Raw genomic sequence first — 6,801 nt, 5'->3', positions numbered from 1 at the left:
AGCCTCCAGGTCCACCCGCCGGGAGGAGAGGGGCGGACCCCAGGCATGGAGGGGGCTTCACCTGGGGCTCGGGAGCCAGGAACCCCGGGACCCCGGAAGCCCGGACGCCAGGAGGCCCGTCCTTGCAGCAGGGTGGGGCACCCCGCGGTCCAGGAAAGGCAGGAGACCCCGCCCTCTCCAGGTAGAAGGCGGCCAGGTGTGGCGGGCTGGCCCTCCCTGCAGCAGAAGGTCGCGCAGGACACCGGAAGTCGTCCTGGAGTCAGTCTGAGCTGATCGCAGGGGTTCCCGGCGCCCCAGGCCCCCCACACCGCAAGTCACAGGAACAAGGAGGAAAACAGCCTCTTTATGACTTGGGGGAGGCAATTCAATATTTCTTCCTGGCATAAAATAGGAATTGCTCTATTTACCCAGCCCGCAGGAGCGTCGTGAAGATTAATGACTGTGAAATGTTTTTAAGATCAAAAACATTCCAGATTTTACTTGTAGGCACTTATAAGTGCATACTGGTATCTGTATAGCAAAATATACTCTTTATTGATTGCCCTCCTAGTGTGACTTCTATTCCGTAATCTGAAAGCCTTGACATACAAGAATCAGGTCTGTCTCTGCATGCTCCTGAAACACTAGGGAACAGGGAATATGGGTAGGAAATGTCGGGTCAGCTGGGTATCTACCCTGAGCCTCTAGCTCTATCCAGTCCGCAGGGCAGACAGAGCAATCCAGAGTGCCGACCACAGCTGAACGTCTGGAGAAAGGGAAAAAACTTTTAAGATTATTGGTCACTCCCACTGGGAAGAAAATACAGTATCCTCCCCAGCTCATTCGGAGGTGCTTTCAAAGCCTGAGTCTCCATCAGGGTCTCTGGTGTTTGCGGCGCCTTGGCCATCACTGGGAGCCAATGGTCAGCCAAGTTCTGCCTGTGCCAGAAGCCCACGCAGCCCATCTGGCCCGGCAGCTCCAACAGCAAGGCCTCCCTGTTCCGAGCAGAGTAAGGCCACATGACCACAGGGAGGACAATGTTGGGCTCCCCAGGGGCGTCTCCACTCCAGGCTGAACATTCTCAGTTCCCTCAACCGTTCCTGAGACATGGCTTTAAGAGCTCTCTCGGGCCATGCCCGCTGCTGGCTCTGGCTGTACTCCAGGTGGGCAGGCCTGGGAGCTGGCTGCAGCAACACCAAGTGGGGTGTCCAGGATCCAGATGCATTTGCAAGAACCGCCCCCACCGCTTCCCTTGGCCTCCCTGGACCTGAACAAGCAGCGGATAAGCCGACTTTGTTTGCACTTCTAGACTGCACTAAAGACCATCCATCAGCAAAATAATAAACTCACAGCTAGAGTTCATTTACAAGGAAAGGTGCACAAACTCCTGGCCTTTCACCCCCCTCCAGCAGAGAAACCTCGAATGCTCTGTTTTCCCCTCCAAACTCTTCATCTCTCATTTCCCCTCTCCACCCTCCCCCTGCCACACACAGAGCTGGGGGAGGTACAATACTATCATTTCCAGGTTAGACTCTGGCCACTTGCACCTATAAAATAATTCTTTGCTAGCCTAATTTTATAGGTAAGATTTTTAAATTCCATCTTGGAAAAAGAAAAGCCCCATTAGGCCAGAGGAGTTGATCTCCCTCCATGGTCTAGGTCTTCGGTTCCTTCCAGAGAAACTTCCTCAGATTCTGTGACTCCATAATGAAGGTTTTGTTTGTCCTGGGCCTGGACAGATTGCTGGAGGCCAGATTTCAGGCATGGCTGGAGCACAGCCACGATAAGCTGGACTTTACAAGCCCTGAGTTCACTTGTGCTGCAGGAAGACCTACACATACTGTTTCTGTGACACATCCTTTTAACGTGGCCCTTCCTGGCTTCTGCCACAACGTGGGCTGGAATGAGACACAGAAATATTGCCACTATTTCCAGACAATCTTTAAGGCAGCTGACAGTTTCTTTTAGTCATAATTAAGAATTTGTTTTAATGCAAAAAGCACATTTCTGCTGATCAGAGGAGAGCTTTGGAGGACGCACAAATCAGCAATACAATGGAAGGTACATATTTTTGTATTTTATAAGTGAGAAGGATTTTTAGAACCCCATGGATGGAAAGTCCAGCCCTCCCTCTCCCCCTCACCCCCGCCTCCAGGGCTTTTCTGGACTCACAGAAGGCAACAAAACCAAAGGCAAGGCTGGTCACCACCAAGATCGGGGCAGACAACAGCAGCTACTCAGGGTTCCCATCCTTGAAACCCCAACCGATCTTTGGGAGAAACGAAGCCTCTATTATCACCTAGGACAAAAGTCACAACTCTCTATAGAACCAAACTCATCACTTGTCCCATTCATAAGATCCCAACGATTTCATCACAATTTTTGTGAATATTAAGCCAACTCTAGGCAACCATCTGTTAAATTTAGGTAAACAGCTAAAGCAGGGCACTTCTGAAACATTCACTAAGGGAGGGACTAGGAACATACACATGCAAACTGCCACTGGTGCTCACCGAGTGTAGTTGCTAAAAAACTGAACAGGCTTCAGACACCAACAATGGTTAATGATCTGCATATTATCTACATATTCCACTTAAGGTGAGGGTTAAAAAGTGAGGGGCCACGAATGCACCTCCTTTAAGCTATAGAGCTGGTTCCACTTTGGGACCTCGGCTCCCACGTGGAAGGAGAAGGGCTTTGTGAACGCGGGAGGAGCTTTTTCCAAAACGGCAGCAGCTACACAAAACATGAACATCCAGCAAAAACTTATTTTAGCTGTGTTCTCCCTAATGCTACCAACAGATTAAAGACTACTTTAAAGTCAGGAGAGGAGTAAAAATAAACACAACTTCTTCCTGTGACTTAAGATGCCTCCTTTCTGAAGTTGAATATCATTTCCTAAAATCACATTTCGAGGGGGTAGAAAAGGTCTGTTTACACTGTCCTTGAGGAACTCTACTATCTGCTGTTAAAATCGTTCCTCAGAAAAGCAGATTACTGAGAAGAGAAAGCACACGACGTTCCTCAGCAGTCCAGAAAAGACCACCTTCTAAGAAAAACTCTGGAAAGGGGGCAGACCAAATCTCCATGCCCGGCAAAGACAGATGAATGTGCCCCTGGTTCCCATCCTGTCCGCAGCTCCTGAAGTTTCTGTGTTCTCCAGCAGTTAGAAGAATGAAGGCGAAACTGGCCCTTGGCTCCCATGGTCAACATTCCACACAAACAATGGCCTGGCTCTCTCCCTATTGTACATTCTGTATTCATTTGTGAATCCCCCCCCCTTTTGTTTTACACAATGTGCAAAGCCCTTCTTTTCACAGGCGAAGTTCTGAATGCCCAAATGCAGCCATAATTTAGGCTTTAAACATTAATAATGATAGCTAAAAGCAAACTCCAGATTATGCCCAAACATTAATTTGTGAATATCATTAGAGTCACATTGATGGCTTTTGGATACTCTCCATTAAATCATGATCAAAAGAGCCACTGAACACCTTTAAAATGGTTCTGAAGTTTTTAGCAATTATTAAATATAATTTTCCAAACCCCGAGATAGGATTAAAAAAGAAAAACCCTTTCATAAGTCTTTGATACATATTCCATCAAACACAGACTTGAATGAAAATTAACTTCAAAAGATGAGGTGGGGAGGAGAAGCCTTGCAGTTTCCCTTCTTTCCAGGAGTGCTGTAACTTTAACTCACAGCAGTGTAAATTAGGACATGCTTACCAGCTGTAAGGGAGAAAACTGATATTTGCCCGGGTGGCGCAGTCTCTTAAGAGCGTATGCATGCCAGCATTTCACGTGCCCACTAAAAGTTTTCAGCAGGGAAAGTTCACACAGGCATTCCTCACCTAGCAATTCACAGAAAGATTATTGGGGGAAAAGACACCCCGAGATTTCACCCCATGGGTCACTTCCATTAAGTACAAATACTTCTTTTTCTAGGGACAAACTGCCCTCCCATTTTTTAGTTACTACAAAAATGTGTTCCACCCTGTGTAACAGACCTACCATCCCAAAGTGGAAATATTACCTGAGCTGTGCCCTGCCCGACTGATAAACGTCCCTTCCCAACCATGAGCTGTATGAATATATATTTGTGGCCTGATTCAGGGCCACAGGACACTAGGGCTGCTGCTTTTCCCTGACAGATTAACAGAGGAACCCAGGCTGCAGGCACATACATTATGACGACAGCCCCTCTCTATGGAAATGACAGTGGTAAAAAATGACAACTGGGGCCGCCATTCCACCATTGCTGTAAACTCCTTAAATTTTTTCCATTGAGGGAAAGCGTTAAGTGCAAAGGGTATAACTTTGCTTTCAAAAATGATTCATGATGTTAGTGAACTGTTGGCAAATGGCATTCTGGTGCTAGATCTCAGCAGGGCTGCTCCCTCAGAGGTGTCCTTTTTGGTTTTTTTTTTCAATCCGTGAATCTCAAGATTTCAAATAGTGTGAGCCGTTTGTATTTTAACAGCAATGGTAGCAATAAAATATCATTTTCAAATCCAGTGCACTGCTTGTTCAGTACATACTACATACAGTCATCATTTCTTTACCTTGTAGTTAGCTACTCAGAAACTACAAAGTTGCAGGTTGATTTTCTGGTTTTGTCGTTTGTTGTTGCTGTTTGTTTGTTTCATTTAATCTCTCTTTGAAACACTTTCCGGACTTAGAAAGTAAAATATCCAGAATTTTAAAAGTTAAGAGCGAAGTCATTGATTATTCTCTGAAAGGGTAACTGACAAGCTAGTTAATAATTATACAGATAGCAAGTTCTACTGTTTCATCTCGTGTATACGACCAGATTAACAACGGCAGGGAAAGCACACACACCTTGGCAGGGACAGGAGCAGGTGTGCCCCGAGTCTCAAAAGGCCAAAATGTCTCACCAAGTATGTCACTGGTGTGTTTTTACAATGGCACTAGTGTTTGCTTTTAAGTAGCCAAACGTTCTTACTTTCTGAACTTTAGAGACATACTTTATGAATATCTCTGTCTTCACTGAATTGATGATTCAGTTCCACACATAAATTGCAACTCATGCAAGGAAATGATTTTTAGGGACAATGAGGCTTTTTAAAATCAGTTAAGAAAAGGTAATTCACCCTGCTCCTCCCCGCAGGAGAACACCCATTCAAGGGTCAGTTTCAAAGCTCCCAGGAGAAACCGTAAATAACTCACAGGGTTCTGCATTCAACCTGCAGACTCTTATTAAGGTACAATTGGAGAGGGGGTTGTCAAGTTGGGGTTAAAAAAAAAAAAAGAGTGGTGGGACTCGGCACCCTAACTTATCTTTCTAAATAGGAAAAAGAATTAAACCCAAACCACCTAGTCATGTTCAAAACAAGCTCCAAACCCAAGATCTTTTCATTCCCTCTAATAACTGCTTTCCAAAGGGATGTGACTGGGGTCCCCTACCCCTGGGGCACAAAAAACCAATCAGCGCCATAAATTCCCTTTGCCTTCAACCTTCTCTCCTTTCTACCGGGGCGCAGGGTGGGGGGAGGGGGTGACCCAACATCAACACTTACACTCTACAGAAATATGCTGGCTTATTTCCTTTGTTTGCTCATGTTATACTTGATCAAGTGTGAACGATTAAACTGGTTTCATTAAAGGCAAGTGCATTCACGGCTAACATCCAACTTCAATGGCAACTGTAAGCATATTTTGCAAGAAAGAGGGCCTGCTTTTTTGCTTGAAATCTACCATCTCATTAACTTTTCTTTTGGGGGCAATAAAAAGGGCACCAGGGGTTTTTCAGGAGAATGTCAGAGCAGTTCAGAGATCTGATGCCAGACAAAAGAATATTTACTGTTTCAACTCTATGATACTGTCTCTGCTAAAGAAAAAAATTCTGTTTCAATATTAAAGCAGCTATGACTGAAAATGTTTAATTAGCATTTTGACTATTACTTTATAATTGCTGTAAGAAGTATCCTTTGAAATCAAGTGATTATAAAAACAAGATCCTTTAAAGTCTCATTACTTCAAAATAGAAAAGATTTATATTAAAAAACAGGGGGGAGGTTAAAAACCTCAGAATTCTCAAAGTACACGAAAACTACCCACTTCTACTCGGAAAACCCTCGAGGCAAAACAGCAATCTTAGGTACTGAACACGAGGTAATTTTTAAACTGTCTTCGAACCCAAACACCTAGCAGAGAAAGCTATCTTTTCTGAAAGAGTGGTATGAGTCGATACATTTCGCCCAAGTTAGAAAGGCAGAAAGAATCACTTTGTAAACTTCCCCAAAATATAACGTCCCCTCAAAATTATCCATGTCAGATAAAAATATACCAGTCTCTAGAATATCCAACAGAATTGCAAATAAGGCGTTTAGCATTTTAAATTCCCAATGCATATTTATAGAATAGAATTCTCTTGTCTATCCTTCCAGCCACTCGCATCAGACTCTCTAAGAACTTAACCCGATCTCCAATCTTTAAAGAAAAAAGGGGGTAAATACACAGAAGGATTGTTTACCCCGGACAGGGCAAGGAAACCCGGTGTGACGACGTAGGCCATTGCCAGCAGCCTCCACCACGAGCACGCAGAGCGGGGATTTCTACGAAAAATTCCTCCTCTTCCCTATAAAATCCTAAACGTGGGGTCCTCTGCAGCCAACTGCCGCTTGGGCCGCCTCCGGAAAAAGTACCGGGAGGGGGAGGGGGGACAACCACAAACACTCGCGCGCACACGCTCACTCCGTGTCCGCGACCGTCGTCGCCGGCAGAAAGCGAGCCACGGGAGGGAGTGTGTGCGCGCGTGTGTGTCTCGGCGCGGCCCGCGGTGACCGAGCCGAGCTCTTG

At 45.5% G+C, this 6,801-nt stretch overlaps 1 protein-coding gene across 1 annotated transcript in view; it reads right to left on the bottom strand.

Moving 5' to 3' along the window:
• Window positions 1–6,656, bottom strand: part of CTBP2 (C-terminal binding protein 2) — a 170,056-nt gene extending 163,400 nt beyond the window's left edge. The window contains exon 1 of the mRNA XM_011930201.1: window positions 6,476–6,656. The gene's annotated coding sequence lies outside the window, so the exon portion shown is untranslated. The remainder of the gene's footprint in view (window positions 1–6,475) is intronic.
• Window positions 6,657–6,801: the final 145 nt, after the last annotated feature.

The sequence above is a fragment of the Colobus angolensis genome, unplaced genomic scaffold (assembly GCF_000951035.1).
Source record: "Colobus angolensis palliatus isolate OR3802 unplaced genomic scaffold, Cang.pa_1.0 Scaffold85, whole genome shotgun sequence".
NCBI classification, from domain to species: domain Eukaryota; kingdom Metazoa; phylum Chordata; class Mammalia; order Primates; family Cercopithecidae; genus Colobus; species Colobus angolensis.
Note: the sequence above shows the minus strand (reverse complement) of the source record. Positions and strands in the feature narration are given on the sequence as shown.